The sequence below is a fragment of the Macrobrachium rosenbergii genome, chromosome 5 (assembly GCF_040412425.1).
Source record: "Macrobrachium rosenbergii isolate ZJJX-2024 chromosome 5, ASM4041242v1, whole genome shotgun sequence".
NCBI classification, from domain to species: Eukaryota; Metazoa; Arthropoda; class Malacostraca; order Decapoda; family Palaemonidae; genus Macrobrachium; species Macrobrachium rosenbergii.
In genome coordinates this window covers 36,401,563-36,423,927 of record NC_089745.1, presented here as the reverse complement: position 1 = coordinate 36,423,927, position 22,365 = coordinate 36,401,563, and the positions used below count along the sequence as shown (strand labels likewise).

The following is a 22,365-nucleotide window of genomic DNA, read 5'->3' as shown; positions in this document are numbered from 1 at the left end:
GATCTTAAAAACTACTGAGGCTAGCTAGAGGGCTGCAAATTGGTATGTTGATCATTTACTCTCCAATCATCCAACATACCAAATTGCAGCCCTCTAGCCTTAGTAGTTTTTATTTTATTTAAGGCTAAAGTTAGCCATACTCGTGCGTCTAGCAAAGATATAGGCCTTAGACATTTTGGGGCCCGGGGGGAACAGTCCCCTTTGGGCCCCTATTATGGGGTGGGAGGCGAGCGAAGCGAGCCGAAGCAGCTGGGGGGTTCGGGAAAATTTTTAGAATATGCGCAATTGCAGGATCATCTTAAAAGCACTTGTAAATGCAAATTTCAGAAATTTCATTTCTTAAAACTTGGTGTACATTGAATAATTGAAGATCCACTTTATCCAGTTAAACATAATGATAAATGGTAAAAATGAGGATAACAGTAATGTACTCTGATGGCGATATGATGTGGAGGGAGTTAAATGAATCAATATTGCTGTAAGGGACTCCATTATGTGAAGGGAGGGAGATCAGAGTGAAGGGAATTAGAACAGGGTGAATGGAGGTAGAACAAAGTTTGGGGCGGTAGAACAGAGTGAGAAGATGTTAATACAGTAAAGGGAAGGTAGAACAGAGTGAGGGGAAGGTGGAAGAGAATGAAGGGAAGGTAGAACATAGTGAAAGGGAGGTAGGACAGAGTGATGAGAGGAAGAACAGAGTGAAGGGAGGCAGAACAGAGTAAATGGAGGTAGAACAGAGTGAAGGGAGGTAGAGTAGAGTGAAGGGAAGGTAGAACATAGGGAAAGGGTTCAAAGGGAGGTAGAACAGAGTGATGGGAGGAAGAACAGAGTGAAGGGAGGTAGAACAGAGTAAATGGAGGTAGATTCATTGAATCATTTGAATGTGTATTATCTGGGCAAATGAGGCCATTATGGTGGCCCTCAGAGGATAATTAGGACCCCCATAAGCAGTAATCAATTGCCTTTGATCGGCCCTGCCCTTACCCCAATCAACGTTACCCACCCTCCTCCGATCTGTATGAGAAGGTCTATAATGGGCTCTACGATTGGGAGGGGCCCCTGGAGAGCCCTATTTCTTTTAATAACATTTTTGTTACATTTTTATTCACAAAATTGGAAATTGGGGCCCTTTAGTGGGCCCCAAACTTTCGGGTCCAATTATAAATGGGGCCCTTGACCATTTTGGGGCCACTGGATTTAGCTTGTCCTGTCACTGCAGCAATGGTTAGATTTTGCATTTTGGGGTCCCCATCACTTTGGGGCCGGGGGGGCGATTTCAAACAGCGCCCCCTCAGGAACGCCACTGAGGCCAGGCCATCACCGAGCCGTGGTTAAAGTTTCATGGGCCGCGGCTCATGCAGCATTATACCGAGACCACCGAAAGATAGATCTATTTTTGGTGGCCTTGATTATACGTTGTACAGAAAAGTCGATTGCGCCAAAGAAACTTCGGCACATTTTTTTAACTTGATTTTTAAGACTATGAAACCTACAACAAACGCCCCAAGCCCCTGTTTAATGAAATGTGAGGATCCTTAAGTTCTGACTGATATCCTTTGGAATTTGGTTTTATTACGATCAACATCACTGACGAGTAATTGAGTAAAATTTTCAAGTTACTATAAATCTAACAAAGTTTAAGTCAAACAATGATTGTTTGTTTACATAAACTGTCTTTTTATTACCACTATATTACAATATGGGTTATAGATGCAGAAAGTTTCTTAGAGCAAATGTGTCTAATACGCGTAAGGTTATTTAAGTTAAACACTTGTGTCGTAATTTCAGGCACTCTCTTTCGTCCTTTTTGGACATTTCATATATTACTAATTTTAAGATGCTGCGACCCGAAAGAGATATTTGTTTTTTCAGGATGACCCTATGCATCAGTAGGCTAGGAGGACCATTTGGATGAACAGTAATGATTCCTTACAGATTTCTGCAAAAGAAATACAGAATATTTTATAGCAACCCATGCTTTTCGTATATGGGCTGGAAGCACGGGACAGCAATACGATTTTTTCTTGGCAACAATAACAACTGAACTTTTAAAACGGTTCGCCATCCATGTTAGCTAACACTGCAGCCGATACAATTTATATTGGACTTAGCTAACAGTGAAACTTGCTTAGCTGGAGCGCTGAAGTGTGTTTGCATATATATAGCCTATGTATGTATGTATATATATAAAGCATATATATGTGTGTGTATGTGACTCATAAACTGGAAAGTGGGGGTAGTTAACCTATTCCGTCAAGTGTGACATGGTTCATTATTAATGCCGACACCTGTGAGATAATTACGATGGCAGGGCCAATTATAAATTGAAGTATGAAAATTTATAATTTTCATTTTATCAAGTCAGGGAATATGATTAGTTACATCCAGTGCCAATATATTGGAAATGGGGTTCGTTAGAGACAGGAAAAGGCGGGCACGTTCAGAGAAATTCACAAAAATCATACAATTTAATATATTTTATCGTAAGTAGCATTATTACAATGTTTTCGTGTTCTCTTACTCAGCTAACCGTTATCAAAGGGTGCTCAATATACTTGTGAAATAACTTTCGTTCTTGAAGCATGGCTGTTGCAAGACTGGCACAGAATTTCAGTCAACTAAAATATTCATTTGATTGGTTAATGCTTCGTCAAAATGTTGCTTCAGCGTTAAATTATGCATTATGTATATATGTGTATATATATATATATATATATATATATATATATATATATATATATATATATATATATATATATATATATATACCATATATATGTGTGTGTGTGTGTGTATGTAATTACACCAGGTGCGCTTTCCCTTTTGGAGGGGATGACGCAGGAAGAACACGGCCTTCCGGTTTCTCAGCAAATCTTTTAAAAAGCTGAGGTTGTTAGACACATGTCCTTTATCTTGACCCCAGTATACAGGCTGGGTGGCGGCTGGTCCGGAGCAATCCACTGAACTAGGAAAAGGACTTGAGACCCACAGCACCTACTTTGTGTGTGTGTGTGTGTGTGTGTGTGTGCGTGCGTGCGATTAAGTTAAATACATTAATACAGAAGAATAGCAGAGCCTCGATGGCTTGGTTGGTAGAGTGGCAACCACAGACTTCGTAGAAGCCTGTGGCGAGGGTTCAATCCCCGCAGCCAACCAGTCAGAGGCGGAAACTTTGCTATCCGTGTAGACATCCCGGGATTACGTATGTTATCAATGGATAGGTTTGCTGAAAGCAAATGGATGTTACAGACTAATACACACATAAACAAAGCCACTCCAACATCTTCTAAAAACATAACAGACACCTCACACGTCTCGAACTGCCGGACTACCCGCCCAGTTCTCCTCGTGCTGCTGGGAGAAAGGGAGCGGGGTTTCGGTAATACATGTACACATTCGTTACCGGGGTCTAAGCGATGTCAGGCAGGGCAGCCGGTCGAGGTTATGGCCTACCCCACCGCCAAATCAAAGTCCTTCAAAGAAGGCACCGTGCTTACCCCATATAAAAATGGGTATAAAAGCACGTTAAAACGAAGAAGAAGATTAATACGGAAGAATAGCATAGGTTTTTCGACTAAGGAGGTGGTGTGTGAATCATTGTTGGTACGAAGGTATTGCTTGAGATATATGAAAGTAAGCCAATAAATCTGTAGCGTTCATGAACCTAAAAAAGTGAATTGAATTTGACATAGAAGTAATAATTGTGGAGTGCATGCACGATACATGAAATAGAAGGTAATTTGTTTTGATCGATTAGAGTTTCTTATGATACGATTAAGCTTTTATTTAGACTACAGTATATGGGTTGGAGAGTAACTGGATTGGTGTAAAAATAGATGTGTGAAAAGGATGTGTTGTGCCTTTATGTTATAATGAGAAGAGGAACAGGCAAAGCATACAGAAGGGGTTGCAAGCTTGTAAGATAAGGAAAAATGGGTTACAAATTTTAGTGGACAATGGCTGATGATTACGGATAATGCAGAGTTAGATGATAACAAGGAATAGAAAGTGCTGAGACTGGTGAAAGAATGAAAATGCTTGTTAGAGGAGAAAGTTGAGAGAGAACATTAACGAGAATAAAATCTTGAGGCAGATGGAGGAATCAGTGTTAAAAAGAATTGCAAAAGAATGGAAAATTGGAATTTCTGAAGTTAACAAAATTAATGACAGATGAGGGTGAGATGAGTTACTGAACAGGTCAATCGAGAAAACAGCAGGAGTTCTACAGATGTTTATGAAAATAAGATGGTATAGATAGGAAAACTTGGAATACATGGAAGGATTGATGGTATAACTCTTGTAAGGGCGACAAATCGCCTCTCCTTTCTTGTGTTTCTCCCTTCAGATGTACATTAATCACGTCATGTATATTACCTGTCTTTATTTCAGATTCTTTATGCACCTCATCTTATGCATCGGCCCTCGGGTCGCCCGCTACCTTTCCATCCGCTTTTTGTTTTATAAACATCTGTCGAGTATAATAAAGAATCAGTCTCTCTTTTGACATTTCTCTTGAACCTCACACTGGTGACCCCGGGTCAGGGACAGGTAGCACGGCTTTGGCCCAGCCATTAGAGGACTAACGACGGCCACACCCTACCATCAGAAAACCTTTAGCGGACTAACTACGGCGTAAAGTTTAGGCCTCTGATAGCACCTTCCCTGGCGGAAACTGTGTTGTTAATGGACTAAATACGGCGTACCCAAAAGGGCATGTTTTGGCACTTCGTTCGACCTCTCGAACAAATCAGCACCATTAACGGACTCATTATGGCGCGTTTTCCCGCCTTTTGGTGCGTGAGAAGTAAAGATGTCAGAAGCAGAACCTCAATGCAAACCTGCGAGCATTGTCTGTACACCTCTCTCGCCAACAAAGCCAGACACAGTCAAACTTCCCCTGTTCTCGCAGCAAAACACGGCATCATGGTTCCAGTACATAGACGTGCACTTTCACACGGCAGCTACCCAAATTAGACATAGTCATGATGGCGCTCCCGGAGGAAGTATTCAATAGAATCTCCCCTTGGCTGGACATGCAACCAGACAAAGTCACATACACAGACTTAAAAAACAAACTGCTGAATTCTTACTCCATGCCCATGTCCGAGAGAGCACAGCACACATTCGACCTGTTATCCCAGCCCCTCGGAGGTGCATCACCCAGGGAAGCCTGGGTGGGACCAGCTGCGGGGGTTGATAACACTCCCAGGCCGCGACAACAACGGGAGGAAAAGGACGATAGACCTAACAAAAGCAATTTTCCTTCGGTGCCCCCATGGGAAGTTTGATGGCAGATAAGGGATGCAGAGAACCTAGACATGGATGCCTTAGTCGACGACGCCCAGAAACTATACAAGGCCATTAAGGCCTTGACACACGCCACCATCCTCGCAGCCGCCGCCCTGGGAGCCTGTAACCTGTCGGAGGAAGACGGTGACGACATCGGAGACATCAACACTGTTTATAAGAAGAGACCGCCACTCAGAGAGCACAGGACATGGTCAAACCCAGCGTGGTGCTTCTACCATAGAAAGTTCGGGACCAACGCTAGAACCTGCAGGCCTCCCTGTTCTTTCACAAAAAAACGACAAAGGCAGCCACAAGTAACAGCTGTGGCTGCGAAATCCAACTCCCCCAGCCCAGCAGGTTTTTACATCACAGACGAAATTTCCAAACGACACCTGCTGGTAGATACTGGAGCAATGCAGTTGGTCTTCCTGCCATCCAGGGAAGGTTTAGAAAAAATACCTGACTCAATACCCACCCTCATAGCAGCAACAGAACACCCATCCGCACTTATGGCACGACAACCCAGGCTATCTCAATCCTGGGGCGCAGATACCACTGGCCTATCGTCATAGCAGATGTTAAGTTCCCCTTGCTGGGCACGGACTTCCTAGGGCACCACGGACTTCTAGTAGACGTCGCCAGACAACGCCTCCTCGACACAGGAGCATGCCACTCCCGTCAGCTCTCCACCGGACCTGGAATGCCCACCATCTGCTCCACAGCCCCCAACAGCTACACATCCCTCCTACAGGAGTTCCCGGACGTATTCAAACCAGAACTGCGCCAGTCACCTGAGGCTTCAGCAAAGCATGGCATCTTCCAACACATCACCACGACGGGCCCACCAACCCATGCCAAGTTCTCACGACTGTCCCCCCAGAAGTTACAAGATGTTAAACAGGCCTTTGTAGAAATGGAACACATGGGCGTCTGTAAAAAGGCATCAAGCCCGTGGGCATCTCCCCTCCACATGGTAAAGAAATCCGATGGTTCATGGAGGCCCTGCATGGACTATTGGCGCCTGAATTTGGTAACAACACCAGACCACTACCCCCTCCCTAACATGCAGGACCTGACGGGCACCCTCCATGGAGCCAAAATTTTCTCCAAGATGGACCTACTGAAGTCGTACTTCCAAGTCCCTGTACATCCCAACGACGTCCCAAAAACTGCCATCATCACGCCTTTCGGGAGCTACACATTTTCCTATTCCACTTTTGGCCTTGGGAACACAGGCGCCACATTCCAGCGCCCGATGGACACCATCTTGGAAGATCTGTCTTTCTGCATCTGCTACGTCGACGACATCCTCATTTTCTCCAGGTCCCCAGAGGAACACCTTCACCACGTCTGCACCGTCATGAAACACCTGCAGGACAGCGGATTAGTTGTCAGGTTCAACAAGTGCATTTTTGGGAAAGAAAAAGTAGACTTCCTCAACCACGAGATTTCCCCAGCAGGAGTGCGCCCCACGGCCTCTAAAGTCAAAGCTATAGAAAATTTCCCGGAACCACAAACCATCAAGGCCCTTCAGGAGTTTTGCAGGATGATAAACTACTACTGCCGCTTCATCCCAGATATTGCCCACATCATGTACCCCCCTGACATCAATCCTGAAGGGGAAACCAAAAACACTAACATGGGAAGCTCCGCGGCAGCAGACATTCATTCCAACGAAAAGGGCCCTCTCCAGTGCCACCACCTTAACTCACCACAACCCCACCGCTGCCCTCAGGTTGACAACGGATGCCAGCAACATCACCTGCGGTGCAGCACTCGAGCAGCCGGTGAACGGCATGCCCCAGCCCTTGGCCTTCTTCAGCCGCAAGTGCTGAGACCCGCTACAGCGCCTTCGACAGAGAGCTGCTAGCTATCTACCAGGTTGTGAGGAACTTCAAGTACCTGCTGGAGGGAACCGAATTCAAAATCCTAACAGACCACAAACCCTTGGTTCACGCATTTGCAAAGCAGGGTGACGCATGGTCTGCAAGGCACAGCGGCACCTGACCGCCATCTCCGAATTCGGTTGCACCATCAACTACGTTCCTGGCAAGAAAAACCCAGTGGCTGGCGCTCTGTCAAGAGTAGAAATCAATTCCCCTCAACTCAGCATTGACTACAAAGACCTCGTGAGAGAACAAGCAGCAGATCCAGAGACAGCGGACTACAGGACGGCAGTGATGGCTCTCAAATGGAAAGACGTACCCTTAGCAAACTCTGACACAAGTCTCCTCTGCGACACCACCACAGGCTGCCCACGCCCCCTAGTGCCTGCCTTGAGGAGAAAGCAAATGTTCTACATAGCCCACGGTCTCTCCCATCCATCAGGGCGCACAATGGCACGCCTCATGACTGACAAGTTTGTCTGGCACAGCATCAACAAGGACGTCCGCCAGTGGGCAAGGAGCTGCATCCCGTGCCAGAAGAGCAAAACATCCCGGCACACAGAGTCCGGGATTGGCGATTTTCCCCAGCCTTGTCGGCGGTTCGGCCACATCCACATCGACGTCATCAGGCCCCTTCCACTGTCGTGGGGAAGCCAGATACCTCCTGACGATCATAGACCACTCCACTCGCTGGCCCGAAGCAACCCCCATGGATGAAGTATCAACAACATCATGCGCAGAGGCCCTCCTCTCCAGTTGGATAAGCTGCTTTGGAGTGCCAGGCAGCCTCACTATGGACAGGGGTCCTGCCTTCCTGTCAGAGCTCTGGGTCTCCTTGGCACGCCTGATGGGTACAACTCTGCACAGCACAATGGCATACAACCCCGCAGTGAACGGCATGGTCGAGAGGGTGCACTGCTCCCTTAAAGCAGCTCTCATGGCACGCTGCACTGACGACAGGTGGAAGGAACAGCTGCCCTGGGTCCTGCTGGGTCTCCACATCGCACGGAAAGCAAATGGAGACGCCTCCCCTGCTGAGAAAGACTATGGGGAAACACTGGCCATCCCGGAGAATTCTTCCCGCCATCGGCCGACAGCACTGACACCCCCTTCCCAAGGTTGACAGAACTCGCACAAAAGTTCACGCCCTGCCACAAGACCTTCACCGACAGAACCATCACCTACAGCTCATCCGCCTTACGCTCCTGCGCCTATGTCTTCGTCAGGGTGGATGCCCGCTGGCCGCCCTTAACCAGGCCCTACAGGTGGCCCCACCGAGTCATCAAGCGAGCCAGCAAAGCATTCCTCCTCGACATCCATGGGCGGGAGGACTGGATCACCATCAACAAGCTGAAACCCACATTCCTGTTGGGCAGCGAAGTATATGAAGAAGAAGGCAGGCGCCCCAGAGTCCCCCCTCAATACCTGCCTGCAGGCGCACCAGCTTCCCCGCCAAGGAAACTCATCCAGCCAACCCCAGGTGTCCGCTCCATCCCATGCCCACAGTTCTCCAGAGGCAGGGGCCCACTCCAACTGCCCCAGCGCCTCCGTGATTAATGTTATTTCATCCAATAAATGCTCCTCTAATTATTGTCTTGGGGGAGGGGGGAGTATTTGTAAGGGCGACAAATCGCCTCTCCTTGCTTGTGTTTCTCCCTTCAGATGTACATTAATCACGTCATGTATATCACCTGTCTTTATTTCAGATTCTTTATGTACCTCATCTTATGCATCATTGTGCGGCCTTTCTGCCGATATGTATATCTACCTTTTATATGCCATGTAACGAATATTGTACGTATTTTTATGCTTGTCAGAAAACACAGATTCTGTATGGACGCAGCAGGAGCCCTCGGGTCGCCCGCTACCTTTCCGTCCGCGTTTTGTTTTATAAACACCTGTCGTCTCTCTCTTGACATTTCTCTTGAGCCTCACACTTTCTTTTGTTATGATCAACTGTTTATCAGTAAAGATGAAGCAAGGATGATAAAGTGGTTCAATATGTTTAGCATAAACGAGAAGATAGGTCTGAGTGTTTTGAAATGGTTTAGTTGCATTGAGAGGAAAGAGTGTGACTGGGTGGAAAAAAATGCGTAAGACAGGAGTTATAGGAGAGAGGAAAAGAAGGAGACCGAGAATGGATGGGTTAGATGGAGGGAAAGAGGCATTGGAATAGATGGGTCTTGATGTGCAGGAATAGTGAGAGTACTTCCAAGGTAGGGATAAGACACTTAGCACATAGATGTTGATATACTGCTGAGTAACCTTCTTTGTAGTGGAAGTGTCTGTCCTGAGGGCTCATCCTTGATTCAGCTGCTGAAGTGTGCATATGAAAGAGGGAGTAAGAGGAGCGTATAATGTGAAAATGGATGAAATGTGGGCCAGGTTTAAAGACAGGTTACTGATGTACAAGAGAATTTCACAAGAGTCCATGATGGTGTTAGAGGGACACCAGTGAGTGTGTGAGTATATGAGGGTCGAAAAAAGGAATAAAATAATAAGTTGTGGAATGAAGCAGTGATAGGTTTAGTGAAGGAAAATAGGAGATTTTTTTAGAGCTGAAACAAAATAACAGAAAAGATCATGTTCAGGTGTACAGTAAGATGTATAGGCTATAGTAGTTATGAAATGAGAGAGAAAAAGGCGGCATGTAATAAAATTATAGGGAAGAAGGTAGGCAAGAACTTCAGGTACAATACAAAGTTGTCCCACATAGTAGTAGAGGTGAGAGAAAGAGTAATGAAGAAATGAACCTCAGAATAAAAGATACAAATGAAGAGGTGCTATCTGAACTGAGGGCAGTCATGGGTGAGTATTCTGAAGATTTGTTGAATGTGGAAGGTTGGGTAGAGGTAGAATTGAACGCTGCATGAGTTGACAGCGTTAGTGTAGGTTTGAGAATGAATGAAAGGTTTGAAGAATAAAAAGGCACCAGAAGTTGATGGGGTCACAGTTGAGAGGCTGTGGGATGGCGACAAAAGTGTAAATGGGTGGCTGGCCAGTGTTTATAAAGTACATCTCGGTGAGAACAAGTCTTTGAAGGCATGGGTGAGAGGAATAATTGTTCTACTTTACAAACGTAAAAGTGTGACTGAGGCAACTGTAAAATTTTTATGGCATAACTACTTAACATACCAGCGAAGATGTATAGTAGGATTTTGACCAAGAGAGTAAAACATACGATAAAAGGCTTGATGGCAGAACACTGTGGGTTGAGATAGGGAAGAAAGTTTGAGGATCAAGCGTTGAGGAAACAGTTGTGAGAGAAGTGTGAAAGTAAAGGAAAAGAGCTGATGTGCCATAAATAGACCTAGAAGACCTTATGAGAGAGTTTATAGAAAAACAATGTGGTGGGTGTTGAGGATATTTAATGTGGAAATTAAGATGTGGTTGACTGAAAGTTTTTGTGGTGGAAGTTATACGTGCATTAGAATATGTAAATGGGAGAGTGACTGGTTTGATGTGACAGTGGATCTGGGACATGGGTCTGCTATGTCTCCATGCCTGATCAGTATCATTATGAATGAAGTGATGTAAGTAGTCAGAGAAAGGACAGTAGTTGTAAATGCAAAGTTGTGAGATGGGTAAATGGTTTCTTAATGGAGTGTGGAATGATAAAAATTTCCAAATAACACATTAATGATTGGGGGTAGTCAAGAGACGCTGCAGAAACAAGTGGATGAGTTTAAAAGTGTTTGCAAGAGAAGGTGGAGAGTAAATGTGAGCAAGAGTAAGGTTATGAAGGTGAATGGAAACGAAGAAGACGGACCAGTAAACGCATATAATTTGTAAAACGAAAAATTAAAATTCATCATAAATGAGTGACACACATCAAAGAATGGAAACTTCTAGAATAAATCACAGGATTCTCTAGCTTTGTCTAGGAAGTAATATAGAGAGCATTTGAATGAAAATATTGCTGATCACTTATCCTGTCAAGTCCATGCAAAACTGGTACCCATTAACTTCGCATTTTTAGTGTGTTTTGTGTGTGTTTTATCATATCATAATAAACCAAAAATACTGAGTTTCAAAACGATACCAGAATGAGTATTGTATCATTAATAGTAAATTCACAGCAGATGCTCAAAGAAAATGCCACATACCGCAGTTGCAGTCAATGAGAAACAGGTGTGTCTGGGACAGACGTAAATCGGACCTGTCCGATTGACCCGAAGCGGGAGGGTAGAAGTAGTTGACTGGTATAGGAATTTGGAAGTAAATACAAAGGATGATGGTAGGACGAGAGAAGATGCAAGTCACAGACCATGTGAAGCAAAAAGGGTAGCAGAGTGGGTGCAAAAGTTTGGAAAATGGCCATGAATATTTATGGAGAACAAAATGGGAATGGAAGAAGGGATTGTTGAGCCAACACTCCTAACTAGAAGTGAAGTGTGGATGTTGAATGAAAATGAAGGGAAAAAAAGGCCGAAGCAGCTGAGTTGAAGCGTTTGCATAGCATAAGTGTTATAGCATAAAAGAAATGGTAAAAAAGATTAATGTAGTTGTAAGGCCGGATCAGAGTGTTTTGAGTTGGTTTGGCAGTATGGAAAGAATGGCTATAATTCTAAAATGTTAGGAGTAAGGAGGTGATAAAGACTTAGAAGACATTGGGTAGACAGCATAAAAGAGGGAGTGGAAAGGATGCATTAAGCCTGCTAGCAAGAAACAGGTGAGTACTCTGTGCGTGTGGTTTTCAGTGCATCTCAGTTGAGTTATCTATGGAAGTTTCTCCAAGGGTCTCATCTGTAATCCAGCCATTTAGATATGAAAGTAGCAGTGATGATGTGCTGTTTTTTTTTGGAGCCATCCCATCAGGGGAAATATATATATATATATATATATATATATATATATATATATATATATATATGCATATATGTATATATATACATATATATATAATGTATATATATAATATACATTAAATATATATGGTCATCTGTTCTGGTGTATGAAGTGGGTAACGTTGTAGAAGTCTCCCAGACTTAATTCATCAGTTAAAAGATGAATGTCACAGTGACTATTATGTCTTTATTCTCCTCTTTGGTGGCACCGTGTATGTGTGTATATGTGTGTATATATATATATATATATATATATATATATATATATATATATATATATATATATGTGACAAGTGTCCAGTGTCTGTTCTTCAAATCAAACCTGATATCTAAGTGCTGGTCCCGGAGTCTAGTGCACCATTTATATATGGTGACCCCGGAGTGTCCAGTGTCTGTTCTTTAAATCAAACCTGGTATCTAAGTGCTTGATATTTGATTACCAAACTTACCATTTATTCAACAATTATAGTTACCTCACAAAAGCCAGACACCTGAACCCTCATCACACATAAAAGACGACTGATTTCTCTAAAGGCAACAGTGATCCCTTATAAAACTTATCAATCATGAAAGAAAGCAGATAAAGTTCGTTAAACAGGTGTGAGGTAAAATCTAAGGGCATCACTCCATTAACATTATAAAAGTTCAAATATTTCCATTTATTTCATTTCCTTGGTTCGAGCTCACTTCAATTACTTGAAGGAAAACATCTCACTTACCACTCTATCCCTGATTCAAATCAAAATTACTGGTGGGTCAATGAATGAAACTCTGATATAATATTTTAAATACAAAAATTTATTTCTAAATTCAAAGCTTATACATGACATTTAACAGTCTCAGGAAATTATTATTATTTGAAAAATTGGATTAAATCTGAATTAATCATCAGTCAAAATTAAATCAGAAATTAATTTATTAATTCATAAAAATTATTCAAGAAAGATTTAAACTGTTAAATAACAAAACTTGATTGAAAGGAAATATACTGTAAGTAAATTAATTCCCACGTGTTAAACAAAATAAGGCAAATAAATCAATCATATTAAAATGTGGATACAAAAGACACAGAAATATACTCTGCAAAAGATTAAATATCAAAAAATGTAAAGCAAAAATTAAGGCAATAGCAAACACATCACATATATGTAAAAGAAAAATTCTTCAAAAGATAAGGCATAAAACATATAACACGAAAAAATATAAAAAAAAGTGAAAAGGTATCTTTACATATAACCACTGCAGATATTATTTTCAGTGCACTGAAACCAAAAAACTATATTACAATACCTTGGTACCAAATGCTTCGTGTCTTTAACCAGGCGCCGTTACACACACACTTAATAAAATACACTGTTCAGATAACTCAGACACATTTACTAAGGAATTAAACAGTTAAAGAATATGAGTGACCATCGTCTACCAAAATATCAATTACATTAAAACGGGACATTCGTAAAATCCCGAGGAGAGCGGCGAGAGCGAGAGAGAGAGAGAGAGAGAGAGAGAGGGGCGGAAAACGCAGCTCCTTTCCACAACGCTTTTTGGTCTCTGAGTGTCGACTCCTCTGTATGGGGTCTATCTACGTGGTAGGTCTAACCACAGTGTTTTGATCGCGTCCCAATGGAATGCATTACTTCAGCAGTTTTGAAAATACACGAACAACGACTGCCCTGTCCCTTCTCTCTCTACACACCTACCATGCTCTCTCAGCTCAACGCATCGTCGTCCTCTCAAACCATATAGCGTTTAACAACTAACTCTACGCTAACTCTTTTACGGCATACGCGTATCTGAAACAAAATCATACAGTACACACAACACACAAATACACACGAGGAGATTACTGTATTATGAAAACCACAGCATAAGACTCCTCCCCCAAGAAGATTGGTTATCCCGGGGTTGAATCCAACGATTCACAACGGGATAAGTAATCAGCAACCACATTGTTCTTACCCGAGATATGCTGTACCTTAATATTATAGGGTTGCAAGCACAGAGACCACCGAGTGAGTCTCTGGTTGTGATTCTTGATCCACTGTAAAAACGTGAGCGGATTGTGATCAGACAGCACTAAAATTTCTTCATTCCTAGGTCTGTTCACATACACTTCAAACTTTTTCAATGCTGTGATTAAGGCTAGAGTTTCTTTTTCTATCGTGGAATACACTTTCTGATGCTTTTTCAGTTTCGAAGACATGAAACATACGGGATGCAAAAGTTCACTTTCATCTTCTTGAAGTAGTACAGCTCAATTCCACAGTCAGAGGCATCAACTTGTATCACAAATTTCTTATTGAAGTCTGGAGCCCGAAGAACTGGTCTTGAAGTTAAAATGGCTTTTACCTTCTCAAAGGATTCTTGACATTCTGTAGTCCAAACAAACTTAGCTTTGGGACTAGTTAAGTCTGTTAAGGGGCTACTACAGCTGAGAAATTCGGGCAGAAACGCCGATAGAATCCTGCCATGCCCAAAAATCTCTGTAACTGTTTTCTAGTAGTAGGTGGGGTAGCCTTATGGATACCCTCTACATTAGCGTTTACTGGAGCGAGAAGGCCTTTCCCAACTTCAAACCCAAGATACTGCACAGTTGCCTTCCCAAACTCACTCTTCTCTAGGTTGACTGTTAGTCCTGCTTCCCTTAGTTTCTTGAAAACTTTCCTCAGGATCTTCAGATGTTCTTCCCATGTTGTAGAGTAAATGACTATGTCATCCAGATATACACCTACTCCTTCTATGGACCCTAGCAGTTGATCCATCACTCGTTGAAACGTTGCAGGTGCATTCATCAGACCAAATGGCAGAACAGTATACTGATACAGTCCAAAAGGAGTAATAAAAGCTGACAGCAATTTAGCACTCTCATCTAAGGGAATTTGATAGTATCCCTTCAACAAGTCTATCTTGGAGACAAACTTGGCTTGTCCAACATTATCAAGTAACTGATCTATAAGAGGCAAGGGATAATTGTCAGCCACACTGATGGAATTCAGTTTCCTATAATCAGTACACATCCTAAATGAGCCATCAGGTTTCTTCACTAACACACATGGAGAACTGTAGTGACTTGAACTGGGTTCTGCTAATCCATGCTGTAACAAATATTCAACTTCTTTTTTCAAAACATCTCGATGATAAGGTGATAGGCGATAAGCTCTCTGTTTGAATGGTCTGCCATCTTCTTGGATCTTGATCTTATGCTTGATCAGATCAGTACACCTAGGTACATCTGCAAATAGTTCTGTGAAGCTTCTAATCACTTCACACAACTCACCACCTTGCTCAACACTCAAATGTTTCAGTTTATCCTCCAAATTTTCCAAAATTGAAGAATTATTCATCTTGCTTTCAGCTCCCAATTCATATCCATCGTCGTCTTCTGTAGTTGAAGTTGTCTGGGTTATTGACACAGTTTCCATTTGGTTTCTGAGAAGTAAGGTTTTAAGAGGTTTACATGTATCTTCCTTTTTCGTCTTCGTCTTTCTGGTGTTTCAATTACATAAGTTCTATCACTTAACCTCTCAATTATCTTGTAAGGACCTTGAAACTTGTTGGAAAGGGGAAATCTCTTGACAGGTAAAAACACTAACACTTGTTGACCAACACTAAAACTTCTTAGCTTAGTCTTCTTATCATATCTCCTTTTCATTTTCTCTTGACTCAGTTTCAGATTTTCTAAAGAGAATTTTCTAATCCTTCAATCTTTTCCTCAAGTTCTTTACATACTCTCCTTGGATTTCCACTTGATTTTCTTTCCCAATTTTCTGCAAGAATTTTCAACGGTCCTCTCACTTCTCTACCAAAAATCATCTCGTTAGGTGAACAACCCATGCTTTCTTGATAAGCATTCCTAATTTCAAATAACATCAATTGTACACCAACATCCCAGTCTCTGCCTGACTCAGAACAATACTTAGTCAGCATACTTTTCAATGTCTGGTGAAACCTTTCCAAGGCTCCTTGAGTTTCTGGGTGATATGCAGTGGACAACTGTTGTTTCACTCCTAACAAGTTCATCACATCCTGAAACAGTTTGGAAGTAAAATTGGTTCCTCTATCACTTTGTACAATTTCAGGTATCCCAAACTTTGAGAAAAACTCCACTAGTTTCTCAGCAACTATCTTGGCAGATATGTTTCTAACAGGGATTGCCTCAGGATATCTTGTCACAGGACACATCAATGTTAACAGATACTCATGACCCTTCTTCGTCTTCGGCAGTGGTCCAACCATATCTATAATCACCTTGCTAAAGGGTTCTCCTCTAACTTCTATAGGTTGTAGGGGGGCTTTCTGAATGGTTTCATTTGGCTTTCCAGCTATCTGGCAGGTATGACACTCCCGACAGAACTTGCTAACATCTTTGTGAAGTCCAGGCCAGAAAAAATATTTCATGGTCTTCTCCACAGTCTTCCTAATTCCCATATGTCCAGACTCATGAGCTACTGCTACTACTTGCTTCCTCAATGGACGTGGGATCAAAATTTGATGATATTCACCCCATTCAGCATCTCCTGGTATATCTGCAGGTCTATGCTTTCTCATCAGCATACCTTCCTTCAGATAATAACAGGTAGGAGTTTGTTGCATCTCTTCTTGATCAACAACTCTGAAAAACAGCTCAGCTAAGGATACATCCTTTTTCTGTAGGTCCATTAGCTTCTCCTGGTCACCTGACCAACTCAAGGGTTAAGCTCTCAATATCTGCTAACTCAGCTACTGTAGTTTCACTGTTATCCTCAGGAACATCTTGACTACTCAGAGTCTCTTCAGGGACGACAGCTTCTTCTTGGGAAACCTCTTCTTGATCAGCACTAGGGGAAGTATCATTTCTCTGGAACAACTCTTCTAAGCTCAATGATCCTTCTTGAGTGGGTAAATCCTCAGACTCTTCACTTGCAGGCATAGTCCTCTTCATACTCCTAGTAGTCACACAGCTAGGAAATAGGTGGGGTTATTCTTCTCCAAATCTACCGTAGGACTAATCCTCAATGGTTTATCTGTCACTATAGGACAAGGAACAAATGGCACACTACCAACTTCATTCCCTAACAGAACATGTACACCTTCAACAGCCAGTGAGTCCTTTACAGCAAAATCAACATCTCCTGTCACTAATTCACATGACAGGTGTAAGCGGCATATAGGAGTTACCTCTTCTCCTCCTATACCCTTCAAAATAACAGAATCTCCTGTAAGATTCTCCTCCAACTGGGGGTGAGCACCACGGACTACCACATTATGGTTGCTCCCTGTATCACGTAACGCCTTGACTGGTACCTGCACACTTCCTCCTGGAGTTGTCAGCGTACCCTCATAGATATATGGCTTAAAAGCCTCCAAACTGCTCAGCCACTCACTGCTTGAAGTTACATTTCCACTGGTTGCTAAACATTCAGCTTGTTTAGTCTCAGTCTTCACTGGAGCTTGACTCCTCCCCATATTGTTCTTTGTAGTCTGTTTCACCTGGTCATTTCTTACTACTTGACCAACTGGTTTGGGCTGCCAATGTGTCTGATGACACTCCCGGCTGAAGTGTCCTGCTCTTCCACACTTGTAGCAGACAACATTAGGCTTCTGTAATTGCCTTGCAACATTATTATATGAGGATTTTACATTCGCTTGCTGAGGGATATTACCCTGAAATGACTTGGTATTGCCACTTGTAGGATTCCCATTAAATCTGCTCCTGAAATTTGGATGAGACCTAAAACCTGTGCGTTGATTCTGGTACTTGACATTATAGCTCCTTCTGCTGCTTATGATGTTGTAGTCCTCACTAAGTGTAGCAGCTTTGTCAAGCTTATTCACCTCTCTCTCTCTCAGATAGGCTCTTATGTGTTCAGGAATTCCCCTAAGATATTGTTCAAGGACAAATAATTCTTCAAGATCTTCAAATGTTTTAACTTTAGCAGCCTCCAACCATCGTTTAAAACATCTTCTTACTTTGTACGCATAATCCAAGAAAGTTATCTGGTCATCCTTTCTCAAAGATCTGAATCTCTCATTATAATATTCAGTGGTCATCTGGTAAACTTGTAGCACATTGTGTTTAAGTACCTTGTACTCTTTACACTGCTCAGCTGATAAGGCTAAATAGGCACTTCTTCCTTTTCCAATGAGAACACTCTGCAACAGGACCGACCATTTATCCTCTGGCCATCCCATTCCTGCAGCCACTTTTTCAAAGTGATCAAAAAACTCATCTGGAGCTTCTTCTGTAAACTTTGGAATTAACTTCTGCACTCTTACTACATCAAATACAGGGTCTGAATCACCTTGAGTAGGGTTAGATGGTGTTACGGGCAATTCAGCTGTAGCTTTCAACCTTTCCATCTCTCTCTTGTGTCTAGCTATTTCTCTTAATTCTTCAGCAGCTTTCTCTTCTTCTCTTTCTTTTCTTTCTCGTTTTTCTCTGTCTTCACTTTCTCTTTCTGCCTGCATTTTTTCTCTTTCAGCCTGCATTCTCTCTCTTTCAGCCTGCATCTTCAGCTTAATCAAATTTGCTTCTGCTTCTAGATGTCTAAGCTCTGCTTCTGCATCACTTTTCTCTTTCTTTTGCCCATGTTTATCTATAAGTTCTGCCTCAGCTGCGTTCAACAATTCTTGAGCTTCTCCGAGCTCTTCATCTATTTTACCAGAGTCTATCAATGCTTGGATTGCAATGAATTTTATTTGTGCCTTTACCATGTTGGCAGACACCTGACCACCATATGCTACTGCTATCTCACTCCACTGTGCTTTAGTCAGAGTGATTTCAGATAACTCTTGGATGGAGGGGTTTGCTAAAAACTCTTGAACATTGAAGGGAGCCATCTCTCTCAGTTACCCAACTAATAATTCAATATTACACCAGTTCAACACAATAAATTGAAAAAAACAATTATATGGTCACTCTCCCAAAATGCAAAAAACAATTATATGGTCACTCTCCTCACAAAATAAAAAGAACTATATGGTCACTCTCCTCATAAAATATGTCCCTAACACCACCAGTATACACCAGAGTGATATTTGTGATCTGTTTTCCCAGGGTCTTGGGCACCACTTATATATGGGGGAAATGTACAGGATCTGTTCTTCAAATCAAACCTGATATCTAAGTGCTGGTCCCAGAGTCTAGTGCACCATTTATATATGGTGACCCCGGAGTGTCAGTGTCTGTTCTTTAAATCAAACCTGGTATCTAAGTGCTTGATATTTGATTACCAAACTTACCATTTATTCAACAATTATAGTTACCTCACAAAAAAGCCAGACACCTGAACCCTCATCACACATAAAAGACGACTGATTTCTCTAAAGGCAACAGTGATCCCTTATAAAACTTATCAATCATGAAAGAAAGCAGATAAAGTTCGTTAAACAGGTGTGAGGTAAAATCTAAGGGCATCACTCCATTAACATTATAAAGTTCAAATATTTCCATTTATTTCATTTCCTTGGTTCGAGCTCACTTCAATTACTTGAAGGAAAACATCTCACTTACCACTCTATCCCTAATTCAAATCAAAATTACTGGTGGGTCAATGAATGAAACTCTGATATAATATTTTAAATACAAAAATTTATTTCTAAATTCAAAGCTTATACATGACATTTAACAGTCTCAGGGAAATTATTATTATTTGAAAAATTGGATTAAATCTGAATTAATCATCAGTCAAAATTAAATCAGAAATTAATTTATTAATTCATAAAAATTATTCAAGAAAGATTTAAACTGTTAAATAACAAAACTTGATTGAAAGGAAATATACTGTAAGTAAATTAATTCCCACGTGTTAAACAAAATAAGGCAAATAAATCAATCATATTAAAATGTGGATACAAAAGACACAGAAATATACTCTGCAAAAGATTAAATATCAAAAAATGTAAAGCAAAAATTAAGGCAATAGCAAACACATCACATATATGTATAAAAGAAAAATTCTTCAAAAGATAAGGCATAAAACATATAACACGAAAAAAATATAAAAAAAAAAGTGAAAAGGTATCTTTACATATAACCACTGCAGATATTATTTTCAGTGCACTGAAACCCAAAAACTATATTACAATACCTTGGTACCAAATGCTTCGTGTCTTTAACCAGGCGCCGTTACACACACACTTAATAAAATACACTGTTCAGATAACTCAGACACATTTACTAAGGAATTAAACAGTTAAAGAATATGAGTGACCATCGTCTACCAAAATATCAATTACATTAAAACGGGACATTCGTAAAATCCCGAGAGCGAGCGAGCGAGCGAGAGAGAGAGAGAGAGAGACGCGGAGCGGAAAAATACAGCTCCTTTTCACAACGCTTTTTGGTCTCTGAGTGTCGACTCCTCTGTATGGGGGTCTATCTACGTGGTAGGTCTAACCACAGTGTTTTGATCGCGTCCCAATGGAATGCATTACTTCAGCAGTTTTGAAAATACACGAACAACGACTGCCCTGTCCCTTCTCTCTCTCTACACACCTACCGTGCTCTCTCAGCTCAACGCATACGTCGTCCTCTCAAACCATATAGCGTTTAACAACTAACTCTACGCTAACTCTTTTACGGCATACGCGTATCTGAAACAAAATCATACAGTACACACAACACACAAATACACACGAGGAGATTACTGTATTATGAAAACCACAGCATAAGAATATATATATATATATATATATATATATATATATATATATATATATATATATATATATATATATATATATATATATATATATATGCCTGTCAGTAAAAATAAGTAGCAAGATAAAAGTGGGCTGTTCAGCAGAGACTTAGGAAAAGGTAATAGGTTAAAGGACTTTATGAACGTTCAGCCTTCCTTAACACATACCACTACGATCACTTTTACATTTTTTTACGTCAATAAAAATTTCATGTATGTTAATTAAACGCAGGAATATTAATGAACTACAAAAATATCAATTCATAGAGCATATGATTACATATACAGGCTCTCTCTCTCTCTCTCTCTCTCTCTCTCTCTCTCTCTCTCTCTCTATATATATATATATATATATATATATATATATATATATATATATATATATATATATATATATATGTTCATAAATACATACATTATATATATATGCATGTATGTATATATACTGTATATATATGCATACATATATATATATATATATATATATATATATATATATATATATACACATATATAAGCAAACATACAAAAATGCAATACATCATACTAGAAATCTCCTCGACTTGGGTTCGGCAAAGAGAGACGATCCAGAGCGCGTTCTGTACTCACAAATAAACTCCTCGAGTGGCAGAGAATTGGTGGTATGAAGGTAATCGACCTTGGTCAAGGCTCCTCTGTAGCCTCGGGTACTACGGGCATTTCCTTTGTGCCCTGAACCCAGAAGAAAATCGTCTCACTCTATTGAAGGTCGGTAAATCCTGCAAAGTGTGCTCGGTAAGACGCGGTCGGTATGCTGTATGTACTTGAAACTTGCATGACGCATGCTCCCCGCCGTGTGATTGATACAACAACAGATTCGTTGTTTTCTTATCGATCCTAATCTTCTTTTGTGTTGGATAAAGAGGAAAGTTATCTGAATTCCCGAGTCTTATCTTAACATGTACTGTTAAAGGCTATATCTTTTTAAAAAGGAAAACTTTTAAATCCTTAAAACTCGGAGTCTGTTATCATGACGTTCAACGCAAACGATGAAGTCTTAGGAAGTGTTTAGGTGTCGTGAGTACCTGAGCGGTTCCCCGGACAGTATTTTGTATGCCTTGTTAGTGTTCGTATTGGATACCAAGAAGAGCAACAGAATAATAAATAATAAAAAAACGAACTGCGTGAACGTTCAGTGTCATCGACTCATATTTGTCACGCATGTAGGGTTGAATGGCGTTTTTTGTGTTTGTACTTATGGTTTGCCCTACTGCCATGGCTAACGCCTGATACTGTACAATCCCTTTACTCAATATTATATTGTGCGTATTTCCCATAATGCTTGAAGGAGTCGTACAAATATTGATATGCATAGGGATATTTAAGAGTAAAAATTGCTTTTTATGAAGCAGAAACAAGCAGAGGAGGATATATAAATAAACAACACGCAATGAATGTTGTTTAATACGGATGTAGTCTGTTTACATGTCAGAGTTAGGTGTATGTCGTATTGCATATATCAGGTGATTATCCCAGGCCACACTGCTGGTAACGAAGTCAGTATTTTTAGGTTCGCCTTCACAGTGACATTTAGGGCTCGATCCTTAGGCAGAATATTTTTATAAACCTCTGAAAATGTAACGTCACTTTAAGAGCTAATTAAGTTTAAACTTCGGGTGGCCA

The 22,365-nt window shown here is 41.2% G+C and overlaps 1 protein-coding gene across 2 annotated transcripts in view; it reads right to left on the bottom strand.

The window, feature by feature from the left end:
• The window catches only part of LOC136838657 (molybdate-anion transporter-like), a 77,043-nt gene extending 55,488 nt beyond the window's left edge, over positions 1-21,555 (bottom strand). For both annotated transcript variants that reach the window (XM_067103985.1, XM_067103990.1), the window contains exon 1: positions 21,313-21,555. The gene's annotated coding sequence lies outside the window, so the exon portion shown is untranslated. The remainder of the gene's footprint in view (positions 1-21,312) is intronic.
• Positions 21,556-22,365: the final 810 nt, after the last annotated feature.